The sequence below is a fragment of the Natator depressus genome, chromosome 5 (assembly GCF_965152275.1).
Source record: "Natator depressus isolate rNatDep1 chromosome 5, rNatDep2.hap1, whole genome shotgun sequence".
Lineage (NCBI taxonomy): Eukaryota > Metazoa > Chordata > Testudines > Cheloniidae > Natator > Natator depressus.
Genome location: NC_134238.1, coordinates 14804974 through 14826383, shown reverse-complemented (window position 1 = coordinate 14826383; position 21410 = coordinate 14804974).

Here is a 21410-nt window from a genome sequence, read left to right as displayed (position 1 = left end):
TTCAACCAGTTTTGTGCTCATCTTTTAGTAATTTCACATAGACCATATTTCCTACTTTGCTTATGAGAATGCCATGTGGGACTGTGTCAAAAACCTTTAAGAGTCCTGATATATCATGTCTACTGCCTCCCCCTTATCCATGAGGCTGGTAATCCTGTCACAGAAGAGAATTAGGTTGGTTTGGCAAGATTTGTTTTTTGACAAATCCATGTTGGCTATTACTTATCACCTTATTATCCTCTAGGTCGGGGTGGCCAAACTGTGGCTTCAGAGTCACATGCAGCTCCTTGTGTAGGCACCAACTCCGGGACTGGAACGACAGGCACCCACTTTCCAATGTGCTGGGGGGGGTGCTCACTGCTCAACTCCTTGCTCTGCCAAGGACCGTGCCCCCACTTCACCCCTTAGCGCCCCTCCCCTGAGCCTGCCATGCCCTCAATCCTCCCCCCCCCCGCAAGCCTCCTGCATGCCATGAAACAGCTGATTGGGGGGTGCGGGGAGGGAGGGGGAGAAGCTGATCGGTGGGGCTGGGAGGGGTGGGAGGCTCTGGGAGCGGAGCGGGGTGCTGATGTGGGGGCTGCTCATGTATTACTGTGGCTCTTTGGAAATGTACACTAGTAAATTTTGGCTCCTTCTCAGGCTCAGGTTGGCCAGCCCTGCTCTAGGGGCTTACAAATTTGTTCTGTTTTTTTGTTCTGTTTTTTTTTTCTGGGTATCAAAGTTAGGCTGACTGGTCTATAATTCCCTGTGTCCTTTTTGTCCCCCCTTTTAAAGAAAGTTACTGTTTTTGCCCCTCTCCAGTCCTCTGGGACCTCACCAGTCCTCCATGAGTTCTCAAAGATTAATGTTTCTGAGGTTGCTTCAGTTAGTTCCTTCAGTACGCTAGGATAAATTTCATCAGGCCCTGCCAATGTGACTACATCTAAATTATCTAAATATTCCTAAACCTGTTCATTGCCTACTCTGGCCTTTGTTCCTTCCCCCTCACTGTTAATAGTGTGTTAAGTATCTTATCACAATTAACTGTTTTCGTGAAGACTGAAGCAAAAGAGGCATTAAACACTTCAGCCTTCTTGGTGGTATAAATAATAAGCTTTCCAATGGGGCAAATCCTGGTCCCTCTCAAGTCACCCCTCGTTGCTCCATGTTATTATTAACTATTTGTATTACAATAGCATCTGGAGGCCCACAAATGCGATTGGGACCTCCCTATTGCTTTAGGTACATGTGCAAACACATAGTGACAGATAATCCCTTGCTTGCAAAATTTACAGATGGTCTTAACTTTAAGTACTGAGCACAGTCCCATTGATGGCAATGACACTTCTCTCAGCGCATAAAGTTAAGCATGTGCGTAAGTCTTGGCAGGATCAAGTCTCAATAGAGAAGACGTACAAAGGATGGGAGAAAGGAAGGCTTGTTATTCCCATTTTACACATGGAGACTGAGGCAGAGAGACATCAAGGGCCTGATCCAACTCACATTGAAGTCAATTGAATGAGGCCCATGGACTTCCATGGAAATTGAATCCAACCCCAATAGACCTGCCCAAGGTCACATCGGAAGTCTGTGACAGAAGCAGGAGTAGAACCCAGCGTCCCAGTCCAGAAAATGAAAGGGACCAGATTGCCAGAGTAGGTGTTACATCAGATCTCCCCTCCTCCACCACAGTAGTGCCTATACTGCACCTCATCCTTGAGCTGGAGGCGAGCGAATGGAGGTCAGGCTTGGTGTTTATTCAGTCCTTAATACATTTCTCCTGAGGCTACCAACAGCCTGCCAGTCAGTTTAATGTTGGTTTTAGGCCAGTGCCTGAGTCCTGAAAAAGGAAGCACTGGAACACACTTCCGGAAATACTGGAACACCATTCCAGCTCCCACATAAACAGCCGGAACAGCATTCTGGCACAACTCAAGCCCTGTTTTTAGGTATATGGGAACATGTCCACTCGGGTCAGGGCTGAGACCCACTAAAAAACTGTCACAGAGACCATTAAACATCCCATATGTAGCAGCAACTTCCAATCCAATAAATTTGAACCAGGAACCTGGAGGAGAAAGGCTACATGTTCCATTATGACCGTTCCCCTGCGTCATCCAGTCAGTCCCCTTCGCTTTGTCATTTGTGTTACTGACTTTTACAGCTAGTGACAAAGGTTGCATTGTCAAAAGACACAATGCAGAAAATGAGTAATAGGAGAGAGATCAACATTTTTAACAAGTCTACTAAATCCTGCTAGAAAAGTTCACAAAAATGATCACCACAGAGACAACTAAGCATAGGAAAAGTATTGAGTATCCTTAGCCTGGTCAACTTAAGCCGATGCAGCCAATTTGTCAGGAAGAATATGAACGTGGGGGGTGACATTGGGACTCGATTCTTTGGGCTTGCCTGCACTAGAAAGTCGTACCATTTTAACTATACCAGGACAGTTAAAGTGGTACAACGCTCATAGTATAGATGCAGGTATATGGTGTAATGGTGCTTTACATTGGTATAGCTATTCCTGTGTGGGAAGGTGTAGAAGGGTGCGGCGGGAGCTTGTCCCTCTCCGGGGCGGCGGGAACCACGCCGCCTCGTTACGTCTGTCCGGTTCCGTCGGGGAACTGGTCTTGCCGTGGGGTCTCGCGCCGCGGCAGCAGTAGAGGCAAAACAAGGGCTACGCACACCCGGGTGGCGGGCAGTAGCGAGCCCCGCGCTCCGGTCCTTGGACAGGGATGGAGCAAACTGTTAAGCAATAAGACGAGGCCCTGGGCTAGGGCAGGCGGCAAAGAATCCGTAGCTCAGGCCCTCAGGCAGGGGCTGAGCAAACAAAGGAGCTCAAGAGGCCCAGGCCCTGGGTCAGGGTGGGGCTGTACAGAGGCACTGGCTCAGGCCCTCAGGCAGGGGTTCAGCAAATAGTTAAGTTCAGCAAGCCCAGGCCCTGGCTCCGAAGGGCCTGGGAGCGGGGTAGACTGCCACCCACACGTTGGGTGGCGGGGGGACGCAGGCAGAGGTGAAAGTAAGCTGGTATGCCCCAGTACAGTGTACTGGCAAGAGCCGGTGCACCGTACTGGGGCAGCCTGGCTTCCCCAGGGGGCAATTTAAAGGGCCTGGGGCTCCCAGCAGTGGCTGGAGACCCAGGCCCTTTAAATTGCCTCCAGAGCCCCGCTGCTGGAGCCCTGTGGTAACGGCCGCGGGGCTCCGGTGACTATTTAAAGGGCCCAGGGCTCCCCTGCTTCTGCTGCCCCAGCCCTTTAAATAGCCGCTGGAGCCCCTCCGCCACTACTCCTGGGCTCCGGGGGCTATTTAAAGGGCCGGGGCTCCAGCTGCCTCTGCCGCCCCGGTCCTTTAAATAGCGTCTGGAGCCCCGCCACTTCCCTAGGGGTCCAGCGGCTAATTAAAGGACCGGGGCAGCAGAAGCAGGGGAGCCCCAGGCCCTTTAAATAGCCCCCAGAGCCCCAGGCTTCTGCTGCTACCCCGGTGGGGAAGGGGGGGAGGGTGAGAAGGAGGAGGAGGAGGAGGAGAAGGAAGGGGGGAGGAACTTACCTTGCAGGGTGGGCTGGGGCTGGCTCTGACCCCCTCAGCCCCACCCCTTCCGCCCTAGGGCTCCATCCCTTCCAGGGGCCAGAGCTGGCCCCAGCGTACCGGTAAGTCACTTGACTTACTTTCACCCCTGGACACAGGCCCACCCACTCCACTGCGTCCCAGCCCGGGGCCCTAGCAGCAGCAGAAGGCCTGCGGCTTTGTCAGTGGGGATCCTGGCCGCAACACACTGACATCGGCTCTGGGTGTGCTGCAGCTGGACTAGGGGCAGCTGCTGCCGGGCTACTTCCTCCCTCCCCCTCTAGAGGTACCTGCGTCGGGACGGTGTCCTCCAAGGAATCAAGCACCATGGGGTCCTCAGGGTACCCGGCGAGCGGTAAGCTTGGCAGCTCCTCTGGGTAACTTGCCACGGGCAGGCTTAACTGCTTCTCCCGGGTCTGGTCGGCATCAGGCCTCGGCTGGTCTGGCCAGTCCTCGGGTTGGTTGCTAGTTGTAGGAGTCTCCCAATCGGGAGCTAGGCCACAGGCGTCTGGCTTCTCCAGCGTCTGAGGCCCTAGTGAGCTCTGGGGTGGGGCTTTTGTACTTCCTGTCCTGCACCTTGACCTCTGGGGAGCCGGGGCAGGCTCCACTGGCTCCACCCACTTTTGCGTCTGGAGGGGCTCGTCCCTCTCCGGGGCGGAGGGGAACTACACCACCTCGTTACAGAAGGGGACTAACTAGACTGGTAGAAGTCACCTTTACAGCAGTAAAACTGTGCCCAAACTAGGGGATGTTCTAGAATAACTATATTGGGAATCGCTCCCCTAACCTAAAACTTTTAAATGTAGACAAGGCCTTAAGATGAAATCCTGGCCCCACTGAAGTCAGGGGCAACACTCCCATTAAGTTCCATAGGGTCCAAGTTTCACTCTGTATTCACGCCCCCCCACCCCCTTTTCTTTGTTTCCTTCAGGAGCAGGGTTGAGCCATGCTTTCTTATCAGGGTTTTCTTCATGAGCTGGAGCTCCTATTGCTCCCAGATGGTAATAAATCCTGTATAAATCTCACAGGCTTCAAGCTAGAAAATGTGATAGTACTGGAATTCCTTGTATTGTTCTCATGTTATATCTTTTATGGCTCAGATCCAAGTCCTTATAAAGCCAATGGACTTCAGTGGGAGTTGGATTGGACTTTATGTGAATTATTGTAATGATCTTTGAGAAGTAAGAAATAATCCCCATTCTTCCAATATATCACTGACAAGGATTTACAGCGGAGAGTAGATTATGACTTTAGATAAAGATAAGATATGTGGATGTGTTTGAGTAACTATTGTAGAGACAACCCAGATACAACAGTGAGGAGTGGTGGATCAATGCTTGTAATATCAATATTAATAATAAAATCAGAATATTTTGATTTTTTCTTTAATTTATCACTGGAAAGAGCAGGTCTCATCTTTATTCTGTAGCAGCGTTTGGAAGATCCGTTCTTATGAAGCCAGCAGTATTCTCTGACATATCGCATCCACCTCATTTTTATTCATTAAAAAACACAAAAACCCAGAGCTGCGAAATAGGGATTGATTTCAAGCAATAGCTGCAAAATATTGCCCACAGGGTAGAAGTTATCTCAGTTGTAAAATAATACACGAACTAAATTTCACAAGCTCTGTAATTTTTCTCTCCCCAGGGCAATATTTTACAACAATGGCCCGCAAGCCAATTTTTCATAATACAAAATGTTCTGTTACTGCAAGGCTTATTTTTTCTATAATCTGTCTTCTCCCAACACACCTTTCAATCTCCTTCTCGCCCTAACTTCCGCATGATTTGCTTCAGAACTGCATTTTTCTCAACCTGGTTTGTCAAACCAGGATCTCCATTTCTTTCTTTGAAATGTGAGTTTGAACTAAAGTGTTAATAATTCCCAGCATTGAGAGAGCTTTTCATTATTCATGCTTTGAAGACTCCATCAGAGGTAAAGAAGTTTTATTAGCCCCATTTTAAAAATGGGAGAAACTGAGGCACAGAAGTCCAGTTACTTAATCAAGATCACAGAAGAAGTCAATCCAAGCCAGAACTAGGATTCAGGAATTCTGTATTCCCAGTTCTGTGCTCAAATCGACTCTATCATACGTCTCTAAAGTATAGATAGCACTTTAACTAACAACAAGTGATTTTAAACTCTATAAAGCAGCAGCTGAGGGCACCGCTAAAGTTAAGGGTGCTTTACGGTTCCCATTTCAAATGAAATTTTCTGAGCTTACAACACTGTCATAATAACTAATGCCCCAACCAGGCAGAGGGTATGTCTACACTAGACATGCTACAGGTGCAGCACTGTAGTGATGTGGTGTAGACAATTACTACAGGAGTTCTTCTGTCACTGTAATAAATCCCTCTCTCCAAGAGATGGTAGCTAGGTCGATGGAAGAATTCTTCCGTCACCCTAGTGCTTTCTACACTGGGGCTTAGGTTGGCTTAACGACATCTCCCAGGGATGTGAATTTTTTGTAATTAGGTTGACCTAACTTTCTAGTGTAGATCAGCCTTTACACGCAGGAGCACTTTTATGCCCAGAAGTAGAGCCATGGATGCAAAGTTATTCATGCTTGCAAGAGCTGGTCTACACTGAAAAGATACATTGGCAGATCAACAACTTTCTGGGGAGTGAAAAATCCACACCGCTGAGAGGCGTAGTGAAGCCGATTGAAACGTGGCATAGACAGCACTATGTCAACAGAAGCCTTCTTCCCTCAGGTCGAGGGTCCGCTACCACATCTCCGGGAGGTGGATCACCTACAGCAACGGGAGGGGTTCTCCCGTCACTGTAGTAAGTGTCGACACTGAAGTGGTACAGTGACGCAGCTACAGCTGTGCTGCTGTAGCGTTTTAAGAGTAGCCATAGCTTCAGTATTCATAGGACTGAGGCTTAGACTGTGAGCTCTGTGGAATCGGGTTATTCTGTGTTATTCTGGAATTGTGTTATTCTGTGATTGTACAGCACCTGGCACAATGGAGTCTGGGTCCATGACTAGGGCTTCTAGGTGCAACTGCTATACACATACTAAATAATAATAATTTAAAGGGGTACTGTCATGCTAAAAATCAAGGGCCTGATTCTCACTTATGTGAAGACCTCAGTGTCTAAATGTATAAATAAGACTCAGGCCTCAAGTATTTAATAAAAACATCCTTGCCAGGAACAGCTATTGTAACGGAAAGGATTTTTGAAAAAGTCAGTGTCCTTTAAAAGCTCCAGCTAACCTATGCAACATACAGTAGGTTTTAGTACTGGCAGAGGATGTGTGCGGGACATGCTGGGAGAAGATGTTTCTTTTCACAGCTTTAGGTTAGGGTGGCTTACTTCATCTTGACCTTCATGTACATAATATGATTTATTAATGGTGTTAGCGGCAGATCCAACATTACTAATTAATGCAGCAAATTTGTTTTCTCCAAATCAAAGTTTAATCCAGAAAGTGGCCCTCAAGGATTTCCAGCAGGAGAATGGTTGAAAATTGTACAGACATGTGGAATAAAAGAGAACAATGTGTTACTCAGAGTACAGAGTAAATGTGGAAGCTGACTGCTCCTAGTTCTTCTCTGGCTCTATGACCTTACTTGCCCATTGTATTTCTGCTAGCTGCCTTTAAGTTGGCAAATCTCTGTATGAACCGTAGGTCAAAGAAATGCATTTGCACCACATGATCCAAATAAGTTTGTTTAGGGATCTGAAGTATGATTTGAAGGGATGGGTCTGAGGCTTTCTTGTGGGCGAGATGCATGTAGAGACTAGAGGATTGGGGAAAGTGGCACCAACAGCTCCCACCAATGCAATGAGAAAAGAAAGAGTCAGGCTTGATTTTTTCATTTTAACCCTTTCTGTGCTATAGAGATTTTAACCAGTCACAAGATTTTCCTATGAAAAAGCCAGGCCACCCAGCCCACAATTCTCCCTGTCTTAACCATGCTGTACAGGGAACCTTAAAAGGACACATTCAAGTTGGATTAGGTCCCATGTTTAGGCTCTATTGTAATATATCCATGGCTACCCATGACATTGTGGCTAGTACTTTGCACATACCATTGCCATACAGAACTTCATAGGAACAGCCAGGTGAGAACTCAGATGATCCATCTCCAAAATCCCAGTCTCCACATATGAAAGAAGAATCTTCACTAGCTGTCAGCAGCACATGGCCCATGACATGCCGATGAGCAAGTCAGATTCCTTCCAGCAGTGCATAGTGATAGTTACATATGCACACTAGCCATTTCAATTACAATACATATAAATCTGCCTTCAACAATCAGCAGCTTTGGGGTATAACCAGATGGCATGAAAGAGGATTTCGCTCTGCATACAATTTGTCCAACATATGTCAGATGCATTAGGATTCATAGCATGTAACACAGAAATGGATGTAGTAAATGCTGATCTTGATTTTGTAGTGCATTTCCACCAAGGACAAAGAAATGAAGCATCAGCCTCTTACCAAAAGTCTAACCTCAAGCCCCAAAGTCCAGTTCTGGCCAGAAGTCCCTCTCCCACTCAATCATAAATTGCTTACCTAATTTAAATCTATCTAGCTAAAGTTTTTATATAGCATCAAACTTGAAATTTGACCCTTCACCTCTCTATTCCTCAATTTCTCCATTTGTGACAGAGGATAAGCTTACCTTGGCCAAGTGTTTTGAGAACCTCAGAGTGTGTAAATCCAAAGTACTATTATTATTATAAATTCCCGCTATGTACCACACTCATGACTGATTTGTGCAGTAGATTATTTATTAATGATGGGGACCATCCATAGCCATTTGCACCAAGCAAAAGTGAGAGTAGCTCTGATCCATGTAGTCACACTGGTTCAATTGCCTCTTCCCTCTTTGAAGCTGCATTATTTGTGTGGCCTTGGAATGGAAGGCCCTTTGCAAAGTATTGCGAGGAGCTCACCTAGTGCAGCAGGAAATTGGAGCTAAGAGAGCAGCCGTAGATCTCTGGCCTCCAGAGAGTGACAACGGAAGGGAATTAATTGGATGCAGTTGGCTCATTCGTGCTACAGATCACTGCATGGTGACAAATCCATTCACTTGGACTGGAGCCTGAGAACAGACACACAAAGCTAATCTGAGCCGTGAGCCTTGCCTTGCCCATCGGAGCACAATGTCCTTGCTCCAGTCTCTTGCTCAGTGGAGTGGGGAGGGAGGTGCTGCTGTGTATGCTCTGAAGCACTGCAGGGATATGTCTACCACCATGGAGGTCTATGTCTTTTTCGTGGCCCTGGCGTTTTTTGTTTTAAAAGGTCTCAAAGGATGGCATTGTAGCATGTCTAGTAGGATTCCTTCATCAATGAGTGCACAAAAGGTCCTGTAAAACAGAGATGGCCAAGGTACAAGCCCATGAACCAAACATGCCCCAGGGGTTTTAACCCAAGTCCCATGACTAACTATCTTCAAAGAGACAAGGTGGGTGAGATAATATGTTTTACTAGACCAACTTCTGTTGGTGAAAGAGAGAAGCGACACAGAGTGCAATATCCTGGGACGCACATGGCTACAACAGCACTGCAATAACTATCTTTAACAGAGACGTGGCTCACAAAGACCAGACCTCCAAGCAGGAAGACTTGCATGGTGGGAGCTGTGGGCTAGAGTGCCCTATTAAAGATGAGTTCGGCTCTGTGGTGGGTAGTCATGTTTATCTGAGGTTTAATAATTAATGTTTGTTGAGCACTTTGAGTATGGAGAGCAATAGATATCATGCGATACAGATTAGGTCTGATGACTTCTGGCAAGTTGCCAACAGGGTCCCCAGCTGGACATAGTTTGAGCATCCCTGCTGTGAAATCAGTATTATTATTAATCTGTATTAGCATAACACGTAGGAGTTCTAGTCATGGACTTGATTGCACTAGCATAAAGCCAAAGAAAGTCCAGGGAAGTGACTCAGACTCAGTTCAGAATCTGGCTCAGTGTTGAAATGTTTTAATTACTACCAAAGAAATTTTTTTTTTTTTTTTTTAAAAAAGGAAGCTTTTTGAAAAAGTTTCCAGTTTAAAGAAAATACCAGTTTCCGTTAAAATAAGTGCTGAATGAAAACATTGGACTGGCTCTAGTCATGACAGCTGTTCATTGCCACATGTATACATCTCCCATGGTGCACTGTAATCTTCCCTCTGACCCAGCTGAGGGGTGTGTGCGCGCGCATCATGGAGGTCATATGACTGTGGTGCATCAATTGAGATGGAGTCCAGTCAGGGAGTCCAGTCTCCAGGGAAGGCTTTAGGCACAAGTCTCCCAAACTACAACTCCCATGAGGCACTGCAGCACCAGTGGCTGATGCAGTTTAACATGAGAGTGACTCTAAACAAAATATTTGCTCGGGTTCAACACACCAAAAAACAAAACATTCCGTGGTGTTAGAACAATTCGTATAGTGGGGGTGCTGAAGGTCATTGAACAAAACTGTAAACCCCTATATATGATGGAAGCCACTTCAAGCCAGGGGGTGTTGCTGCATCTCCAGCACCCCTCGTTTCAGCACCCCTGAAAGCATTCTAAACATTTTTTATTCAGAGATGTCTGAACTTTTCATTCCATGGAAAGGTTCAGTATTTCAACATTTCATCCCAGTCAAGGACAAGAACAAAGGCCAACATTTGGAAGGAAATTCTAAATTAGAAAGAAATTTTGATTTTTGCTCCGCTCTACACAAGAGAAGTTTGCATGGCTGCTGTCTAGGCTCTGTGTGTTTTGTGAATAAAGACGACTTCAGTCTTCTGTGCTACAAATCTATGTGCCACCATCCCTAAATACAAAGACACACAGACACAAACATTGTGGACCAATTCCTCAGCTGATGTAACTCAACATATTTGCATTGGCTTCAATGGTGTTACCCTGATTTACCAGCTGAAGCGCTACCCCGATATGTTTTCTGGTGTTTTTATAGATACACAATTAATATTTTAATGGTCTGTCCAGCATCCTGCGTGTCTTGGCTGGGAGGAAACATGTTTAGCAAATTACTAATATATTATTATATGTATTAAAATGCTGAATAATTGTGGGCATGAGGAACCAATACAAAATCAGGAGAGAGTTGATCTCGTCAGCCTTACACTGTACAAGTAGAATTGATCACATTGGGCTTGACCTCACGCCCTTTGAAATCAATAGCAAAACTTCCACTAGCTTCAGTAGAAGCAGGAGAGGACCAAAATAATGCTGATCTAAAATTTTTTGATTTAAGGACATTAATATCTTTAGACATTTAGTTCCCAGTTTGGTTTGGATAAAGGAGGAACCACAGCCAGCTGGAAATTCTCCAGTAGGTCATTTCCATGCTGTTTACTATTTTGTTTCTTTCAAGTTTGACGGATCAGGGAGATGCAGGTTAGAGAGTTTGTGACAAAAATGTTTTCAAGACAAAGTCATTTAGTCTGTGACCCAGTCACCACTGCCAATGATTTCACACAGAGTGATCATTGCTCCAGATCAGCCAGAACTGCTGAGTAGAACTGGGCAAAACTTTTCCAGCTGAATGTTTTTTCATCAGAAAATGCCAATTTGATTAAAATGAAATTTTTTGTGGAAACAGATTTTTTTCAATTTTTTAATTGGAAATTATCAAAATGTTTAGTTTCAACTTTGCTTTAATGACAGGTTTCAGAGTAACAGCCGTGTTTTTCTTTTTGCGAATACAGACTAGGAGTACTTGTGGCACCTTAGAGACTAACCAATTTATTTGAGCATAAGCTTTCGTGACCTACAGCTCACTTCATCGGCTGCATACTGTGGAAAGTGTAGAAGATCTTTTTATACACACCAAGCATGAAAAAATACCTCCCCCCACCCCACTCTCCTGCTGATAATAGCTTATCTAAAGTGATCAAGTTGGGCCATTTCCATCATACACATTGTAAGGAGAGTGATCACTTTAGATAAGCTATTATCAGCAGGAGAGTGGGATGGGGGGAGGTATTTTTTCATGCTTGGTGTGTATAAAAAGATCTTCTACACTTTCCACAGTATGCATCCGATGAAGTGAGCTGTAGCTCACGAAAGCTTATGCTCAAATAAATTGGTTAGTCTCTAAGGTGCCACAAGTACTCCTTAACTTTGCTTTGACTTTCATATTATATTACTTTTATATTAAAATGTATAATATATAAAATTAAAATGTTTTGACTTTTATATTATAATATCAGTTGAAATAATAAAGTCAAAATGAAACTTTTTGACCTTATCAAACCTAAACATTGTGGTAAGGCTAAAATGAAACATTTCATTTAATAAAAACCTCAGATTTTGAGTTTTCATCACAATTTGGGACAAAACAAAATTTTGAAATCTTGGAATTTCCCATGGGATGGAAATTCCATTTTTCAATCAGCTCTACTGCTGAACTGTTACAACTGGATAGATAGATCACCGAAAGATATAAATTTAGAGCATAATTCTCCACTGTCTTGCACTTTGAGTCATCATTAACATCTGTACAACGTGAGGACAAAGCGCTACAATTCAAAGTTTTGCATAGGTGTAAATGGCAAGACAAGAGGCAAGATAGTTAGAAATCAAGTTCTCTCTCTAGGTTTTCCTAAGGTCTATCACTGCAGTAAGCTCCAGTCAAAGTCAGCCATCTACAGCAAAGGATCAAAATGGTCAGCAGCAAAGCATGTTTCCTCACACAGCAGGGCCAGCGTGCCCCACTCCTCACCTGGAGGGAAGCGTGACAGGGTCCACCAGCCTTTATTTTTGCATTCAGTCTTTGGACAGTCCATTGAGGCTGGCAAGAACATATCAGTTGTGATGGAAAGACCCTTCCAATAGAAAATTGGCTGAGACCCACCAAACTCATTTCACACACTGATACTCAGCTGGCCATTGTATAATTCTCAGCCGAGTATAAAAATATGAATTTCTAATCTTTCCCTTAATGGTTCTGTCTCATATGTCATAGGATTCAAATAGAAGATGCCAGCAGTCTCTCTCTACTGACTGATTGGTTTTAAATGAATGAGTATTATTATTTATTATTTGTGTTGTGGTAGCACATAGAGGCCACCCATCTGGGACCCACTGTGCTAGGCTCTGAACTTACATCTATGGAAAAAATGGCCACTGCCCCAGAGAGCTTACCAACTAAATAAATTAGTATAAATTATTTACTATCAAGTGGATTTAGCAAAATCCATGGTCAAAGAAGAACACTGAAAAGTGAACTTCATGTGCAGGCTTTGTTAGACCCACAATACAGTGGTACTATTTTAACATGTCTCCTGAACAAATATAATGTGATTGGTCTCATCATAAACCCCTGGCTTAAAGTCCATCTGAGGCTCTATCAAAGCCTACAGGCCCCCAAAATGATTTGCACTGAAAGGCTTTTGTTTATTGCTGGCTCTGCTTGAGGTGGTTAATTGTGGGTTCTGCGCCTTGCATCTGTGAGAGATTAAAAAAGCAAAACAAAAAACAGTCCTGGGCAAGTCAGATATAAACAAAGCTGTGAACTCACTCTCCCTGCCCCATGAACATGCCCACACTGACAGTATACGTGCTTTGCTGGGGCACCCAGGGGACTTTGCCAAGACACACTCTCTGTCTCTCTTATGCATAAGCTTTCTTCTTGGTCAGGGTAACACTTACACAGCTCCATAAATACATGGAGCTGTACATACAGCCAAACTGTGTCCTCATTGGAATCAAAAGTAAAATGCTCCTTGCCTTCTCTAGGACCAGGATTTGACCCATAGATTAAGACAAGTTCCTTGCCCCAAAGATCTTACAATTGAGACAAGTGAAGGGAAGGGAAGGTGTGAAGATTATACACCTAGTGATTGGTGTAATGTATTTATCTTACCAATACACCCTAGTTTTAAATTTACTGCACTGTTTAATCTCTAAGGACTCTGCTGTCTCAGTGGCAGGTAGCAATTTTGTTCATTACAGATTGTTACAGAGGAGATACATACACAGTCCTCTTCCAAATATAATAATATGGGCCTTGTCAATTGGACTGTGTTGGAAGGAATTTTTACATGGGGAAGAAAAGGTCAGTATTTGTGAAGGTGCATATAGGGAAATGGGCATGTTGTGATTTACCCAAGACCACACGTTGTCCAAGGAATCCCTGTTTAGGACATAGACCTTCCTCAGCCAGCTCTGGAGGCAGTGCAGGAGAAGTCTGGAAAAGGTGGCACATAGGTGCATGACACCCTGTGGTCTAGGAAGACCAAGCAGGACCAGACTGTTGTGTGAGGACTGATTCAAAGTTGGATGCTGAGATCTTTTCTTGCTAGGCATCTGTCCTGCAGTAAGTAGGCCCTGGCCACAACTGAGTCCAGGACTGCTCCAATAAATTCTGTAGCCATTGAAGGTGTTCAATGGACTTTTCTGGGTTTACTTGACGACCCAAGGAGAGGGAAAGGTTGAGCAGGGTAGTGAGCATTACCTGCACTTCTTGAACAATTGACACTTGAGGAGCCAGTCATCCAGGTAGGGAAATATATAGGGTGACCACATGTCCCGAGTTTATCGGGACAGTCCCAATTTTGGGGTCTTTCTTATATAGGGTCCTATGACCCCCCACCTTGTCCTGATTTTTCTCACTTGCTGTCTGGTCACCCTAGAAATATATGATAGCTCTGACAGTGCAGGTGCACTGCTGCTATGGCCATGACCTTTCTACAAACCCTTAGATGCATGGAAAGTCCAAAGGGGAGCACCTTGTACTGGGATTGGGGTGGATTTGCCAGCACTGGCAATTTCAAAATCAAGATTGGAAGATTTCTAAATCATCTAGGAATGATTTTGGAGACGTTCTGTGGCTTGTGTTAAACAGGAAGGTGGATTAGATGATCACAGTTGTCCCTTCTGGCCTTGGAATCTATGATTCTATAGAAGTGCTCTGAGCTCACCATAAAACACAGGAATTTCCTGTGTGCTAGGTGGATTTCTACATGAAAATAAGCATCCTTTAAAGTAAGAATCGCAAACTAGTTGTCAACATTCAGGGAGGAGATTATATCTGCGAGGGTAATTCTCCTGAATCTTGAGTGGTGGATGAAGACGTTCAACTGCCTGAAATATTTGGAGTAAAAGCCCTTGCCTTGTATTGAGGAGATACCAGCTCTATCATCTCTAGATGGATCAGGGATTCTACCTCCTGCCTGAGAATGAAGGCGATTTGGGGAAGGGATATAGAGGAATTTGGTTGAGATGAAGTCCAAAATCCATTTGTCCAAAGTTAGGTTTTGGAAGGAAACGGGCCAGACGGCCAGTGAAGGGAGTGACGGAGACTGGCTGTGCTGGGACTCGTTGATGGCTCTCAAATATCCTGTCAAAATGCCTTTTTGTAGATGGCTGGGTCTGGAGAGGGGATGGTGGCGGGGTGGTGTATCTGCCACGCTGTACCCGCCACGCTGTACCCGCTGGTGTTTTCTCGGTGGATCATAGAGCCTCTGATGGTAGAATGGTGTGGGGCTGGCCAATATCTGTGTTGTCCTGTCTTAGAGTATTGTCTGTGAGGAGCTGGGTTGTAGATTTCTCAGGAACAGAGGGTGACATGCATGTCTTAGAGTGAGTGAAGTGACTCATTGGTCTTTTCACAGAAAAAGTTATTTAAACTTTCTTGGGAAACCCTGATGACCTCAGCCATGAAGCCAGTCTCATAACTGCCAGATTGCCATGAAGTGAGATGCCACAGTCTCTGTATTGAATGATGCCTGAAGGGATGACCTGGTTAATAATATCTCTTCATCAAGGATAGCCTGGAATTGGGGCCTACTTTCTTATTGTAATTTATTGATGAACTTTGGTAGCTTGTTGTAGTTAATAAAGTTATGCTTAGACACCAGTGCCTGGTAGTTCGCAATATGGAAAAGTGGGCTGGCGGAGGAAAATCTCTTGGCATCCTTATCCAAAGGAGTAAATCTCAATCGATATTGTCTGCTCCACTCCGTGACTGCTTATACCACCAGAGAGTTTGGGTTCAGGTGAAAGAATAAATGCTCTGCCCCCTTAGAGGGAATGAAATATTTCTTTTCAGCCCTCTTGGAAGTAGGGCCACAGGTGGCCGGTGTGCACCAAATGTTATTGGTAGGCTCCAAAATGGCCTCATCAATAGGAAGTGTAACTCTGAAGGGAGCTTGCAACTGGAGAATGGCCAACAGCCTCTGTGTGGGATTCTGAATCTCCTTCAACAGACTCTGGAAGGTTTCAGCAGTCCTACTTAGAACCCCTTGGTACTGTGTGTAATCCTCTAAAGGGGAGAGGGAAACTGGTACTACTGCCTCATCTGAGGATGAAGAAGAAGCCAGAAGCAGATCCAGCGGTACTGGCTGCTCTTGTTCCTCACCCTGCTCCGGGAACAGTTGGGATTCTTCCTCTGGATGTGATCTTTGGCATGAGCAATGCCCCTACTGTTCAAATTCTGGGGCTCTTTTGTAGGGGTCCCAGGCACTCTAGTAATGCCAGTGGGTGGGATTGTAGTGATAGGAGGATGGACCCCTTGGTGGGGTACTGTTGAGCCCTGGTAGGTAGGTAAGGGCCTTGGAGATATGGGTGTTCCCAAGGGCATCTGGAGGCCCTATCCAGGCTGAAATACCATGTATGGGCCATTGGCAGAACTGATAGCACCATCTCCTGCTCTTCTTCAGAGTAAGAGTCATTGGCCTTGAAGGGCAGAGCCATCAGTATCTGTTGGGTTTTGGTAGCTCGGCCAGTGGTGTAACCAGATGTGACAGGGTGCTGAGGCCTGATAGGTCAGCACTCTGATCACTGTAGCCTCAATCAGTTTCCACACTGATGGTTGTGGAGGAAGTAGGGAGGCATGAGACAATCCAACAGGGAGGCTGGGTGAATTAGGGAACTAATTGGCTGTAGCAAAGCTAGACTCACCAGTGCGGCACCTCCTGCTGGTCATCATGGGAATTAGCTCTTCAGCCTCCAGAGCACCCTCTGCTGGCTGATGTCTCGCTTGCCTCAGGCCCCCATGTCCCTCCCAGACCCCAGTGCTCCTTACCCTGGGGTTCTGCCCTCTGCAGTACCCCCACACTCTGGGTGTCCCCTCCCAGGGGAACCCCCACCCTTTACACCCACCTTGCCTCAGTGGCTACTGCCAGTCATCATCTAGCCCCCACTCACTGGGGCAAACTGCAGTCTGTAAAAGACCACTCATCATGGCATGGGGGTCAGACCAGCTGCCTTTGCCTAACTCTGGGCTGCAGTCTCTGTTTTGGCCTTTAACCAGGCCTGCAGCCTGGGGATTTGCCAGGCTGGAGCTGGAGCTGGAGCTGGAGCTGGAGCTGGAGCTGGAGCTGGAGCTGGAGCTGGAGCTGGAGCTGGAGCTGGAGCTGCTCTGCTCTGCTCTGCTCTGCTCTGCTCTGCTCTGCTCTGCTCTGCTCTGCTCTGCTCTGCTCTGCTCTGCTCTGCTCTGCTCTGCTCTGCTCTGCTCTGCTCCCAGGCAGCCAGGTCCTTTACCCTCCAAAGCTGGAGAGAGACTGACTTGGCCCCTGGCTCACAGCCCTTTTATAGGGCCAGCTGCGGCCTGATTGGGGCGTGGCTCCAACTGCCGCTGCTTCCCCAATCAGCCCAGTCTTTTCTCTCAGGAGCAGAGTGACTGCCCTGCTACACTGGCCCATCAAATGACTAGCTTGATAAAAGGCAGGAAGGTGGTGGAGGGGGAGGGCAGGGCTAGCTGTGCCCAGGCTGAAGGAGATCCTAAGGAAGGAAGATCTTTTTCTTCCCAGGGTCCTGATGAACAGGGTCTGAAAGTAATTGGGCCGCAGTATTAGAAGAGTTGTATTGCCCCTCCCCTGGCGGAGGGGACCTAAATAAATTGCCTGGAGTGAACACTAAAAGAAGAGTGGCTGTGTGTGTTCCATGCGGATCAAGGAGGGGTGGGGAAGGAAGCCTGGGTACATCAGGTGACTAGCATCCCCACAGTGTTAGAGAATCCATAGCCCTGCTGGTGCTCAGGACTGGTGGGTGTCTTCTTGTGTTGTGAAGTCTCTTGCTATCACTGGATCTGAAAGGATCAGGGACTCCGGATCCAGGTAAATTGCCAGATCCTCAAGAAGGGTGTATCAAGGTCTGACAGGAGAACTAGTGGGCGTCTTTGGAATTTAATCTGTTGATGCGGGCATGGTTGTCTAGGCTTGGTGTGGAACCCCTAGTGCCAAAGGCGGTCTGCTCCTACTGTCATTATGTGCCTTAGTGGTTGGTTTTGGAGTACTAGAAGCTCCCAATATTGTCAGTGCCAGCCTGTGATCCCCATGAACTCCAGATGCGCCAGCTCCAGGGTGTGGAGAGTCACTTGGCTCCAAGGATGGGGAGAAGCTGCCCATGTCTTAGCAGACCTCCTTCCAGTGAAGGTGCTGCTCTTTACCCTCATTGTGCCCCTCTTTAGAGGAGTCTTTGTGTCTGCTATTCCGTCAGTACCGGTAAGACACCGCTTGGCAGCTCCAGCCAACAAGGCGGGGACCGGTAAGGTCCCGGGTCCAGGCAGGGCCTCAGGGTGATCTCCATCAGGTGCTTGTCAAGTCTGAACTCCTGGGACTGCTTGGTGTGGGGAGGGAAGGAGTGATAATTACCTGTTCTTTCATTCCCTCTGGGGCACCTGGCATTGGCCACTGTCGGAAGACAGGACACTGGGCTAGATGGACCTTTGGTCTGACCCAGTATGGCCGCTCTTATGTTCTGAGATGTCACATTTCGATGGGATATGGGACTCCCAGGAAGTAAAAGCAGCTCTCGTGTGGGTCACTTACCGGGTAGGAGAAGCAAGGCAGAAGAGGGGAAATCCCTGATTCCCCACTAACTATAAATGCTCAAAGCTATTTATGATATTTTTACATGAAGGTTGAGTCTAAGGAAGTAGGAGTCCTGGACTCAGGAAGTTCTGTCCCAGACCACAAGCCGTAGAAAAGGACTGAAAAGGATGTGGAAGCATAGTGTGCAGGCTCGGACCAACAGCTACTGCTATGGAAAATTTCCGTTCCCAGGAGCGTGGAGTCCATGTGCACCTAGCAATAGAAGGAACCCTTATCTGCCTTCTGAGCACGCAGAGGGAAGAGTGGGAAGGCACAGGAGGGCTATCAGCTCCCAAGTGGTTTTGCCCCTGTCCTCATTTCAACGTGGATGGGTTACCAGCCTGGGTAAAAGTAGCATGCAGGCTTTAGCCCTGAACAAGCCAGCTAGCCAGGTTTGAAAGCACCACTAAACTTGGGGAAAGGGGTTGTGCATGTGTGAGATAGATGGGGGGAACAGCTGTTTAGGAGCCCTGGTTAACTCTGGAGTACAGACCTACCCTCATCGCGGTGGAACTGAGGTTAGAACTCAGGAGTTCTAGGCTCCTAGTCCTGTGTTCTTGATACTAGACCACCTTGCCAGAGAAGGGCAGCAGCTTTCTATGGATACCCTCATGGTATCCATCTGTTCAGACACCAGTGATGCAACTGTGCATGCTAGACTCCAGGCCAAACCTGGAATGAAGGTGCCTTTCCCTGACTTTACAATAGGTGCCTTTCTTTCATCCAGCACCTTATGAAGATAGACTTACTAAGTATTTTTCGAGTTTAGTTCTGAACATCAGAGCAATGACAGTGCGCACAGCTGTGTGGCCACAACTTACATTTGTCCAAGTCACTCTGGGCATATCTGTTAATGATGCTGAAAATGCCCAGTGCAGCTTCCTCTCTGTCCCCGAAATTAGAAAAAGCTGTTAACAAATCCAGCCACAGAGAAGGGTTTAATTACAGAGTGAGGGAACCCACACTGTTCCACATTCGTGTAATGTTCTGTTTTAACTTTTGCCAAAGCAATAATTATTTAAGCTACATTTCAGCTCGCAAGCAGGGCAACAATGAATTACATCGAGCGCGAGCTTGCTTTGTCACTTCAATAGGATTTATCATGGTGAGCCATGCTGCCACTAGCCTGAACTTCAAAATGTACCAGCTTTTATGCATTAGTAAGGGTAGAGCTGAAAAGTGACCAAACCCTGATCTGTAAACGTGTCACATTTAGAAAGGCCAAGTTTGGATTGCCATGATTCATGGGCTCTCATTATTGGTAGTCACAGGTTTTTGGATTGCAACTAGGAAGTCGTGAAAATGTTTCCCAATTTTGAAATTTTGTATTTGCACTAATGATTATGTAACTGTCAATTCAAACTGAAAAGTATTCTCCCGTTTAAAACATTTCAACCAGCCAGCCAGGGAGCAGAAACAGTGCTATACGATATCCACACAACATGAACAGGAGAAGCAAACACCCCCTAGGCTGAAACTTATTAATCTCAATTATTTGATGAATACTTATGAATAATCAGTAAATAAGCAGCTCATCACAGTGGGTTTGTGACATATTCTCTGATCAAAATGGGGACTAAATTAGTAATGGATATTGTTCATAATGGACAATATAAGTCATAGGCACCAACTCCGGGGGGGAGTTGGGGGAAGGGGTGGAGAGGGGGCGGGGCCTGGAGCTGGGCAGGGGTTGAGCACCCCTGGGGAAAGGAGGAAGCCTATGCTATAAGTAATATGTCATAACTGGGATTTAAAATCCCCTATTGGCCCTTACAATGAAGGATCTAAGGGTGTCAAGAATAGAGAGCACTGCAAGTCAGTGCAAAATAACACTTAAAGACTTAGGGCTAGGGTCACAAAAGGATTTAGGCACTTAACTGCCACTTTAGGCACCTAAATCCCAGAATCAGGCCCCACTGGGATTCACAAATCCCCTGCTCAATTTTCTCTGAACTTGTAGGTGCCTAAACTCACTTTGCACCTACACTTTTGCAGTAAAAGTGCCCTAGGCATGTGCACTGCAGCCCCATGCCAGGTGTCTGGGCAGGGCACCTAAGCCCCAGAGCAATATATGAACAGGGAAAGCGGAGGGGAGGAGGAATAGGCATTTCTCTGCTCCTCCATAACTTTTAGCCCAGTAGTTGGGGTACTTACGTGAGATGCAGGAGACCCCCAGCTCAAGTCCATACACTGCCTGAGGAGCAGCAGGGGTTGCAGCTAGCATCTGCCACGTCTCAGGTGAGTGCACTAACCACTGGGCTATTTGAATCTAGGGCTCCCGCAGTCTCTCCTATTGAAGCGATCACAATGTGGATAAATGGTTTTTAAAAAGTTACTGGAGCTGGGATCTCTCCAGTAAATGCTTGGATCACTGGGCTAGAGTGTCAGTCCCTCATTTGCTGTCTCTCTCTGATCCCTCTCCCCATGCATTGTAGAGGGAGCCTAGGTGCCTAACCCAGGCTTTTGTGAATGCCAGTAATTTTCTGCATGGTGATGCTGAGGGTCGCCACACTTAAGTTTCATTGTGATTCTAGCCCTTAACTGTTATATCGTGATTTTCATCCATAGATCGTAAAGGATCTTACAAAGAAAGGGCCATATCATTATCCCCATTTTACAGGTGGGAAAACTGCAGCAGAGAGCAGTGAAGTGACCTGGCCAACATCACCCAGCTGGTTAATGGCACAGCGGGGTATAAAATGCAGGTCTCCTAATTCCCAGTCTTCTGCCCTGGCCACTGGGTCACAGCATCTTCCAAATAAAGCATACCACAGATCCCTTCATTATACTATAATGGAAGCTGGTGTTTCTAGGAGCTAGAGTAAGCGATCTGAGATTAAGGGCTTGTCTAGACTAGGATTTGGAAGGTGGGAGCTAACACATGCTAGCAGCCTAAATGCACCTTTAACACATGCAATAGGTCAAGAATGGCAAAGTTCATTGTCTGCACTAGACAGGCGACCCACGTTAGCGAACACCTTCCAAATCCTATTCAAGACAAGGCCCACAACTCTTGGGCTATGTCTACACTGCATAGTGTACCCAGGTCCACATACCCCCTCAAGCAACTCTGTGCTGTCCAAGC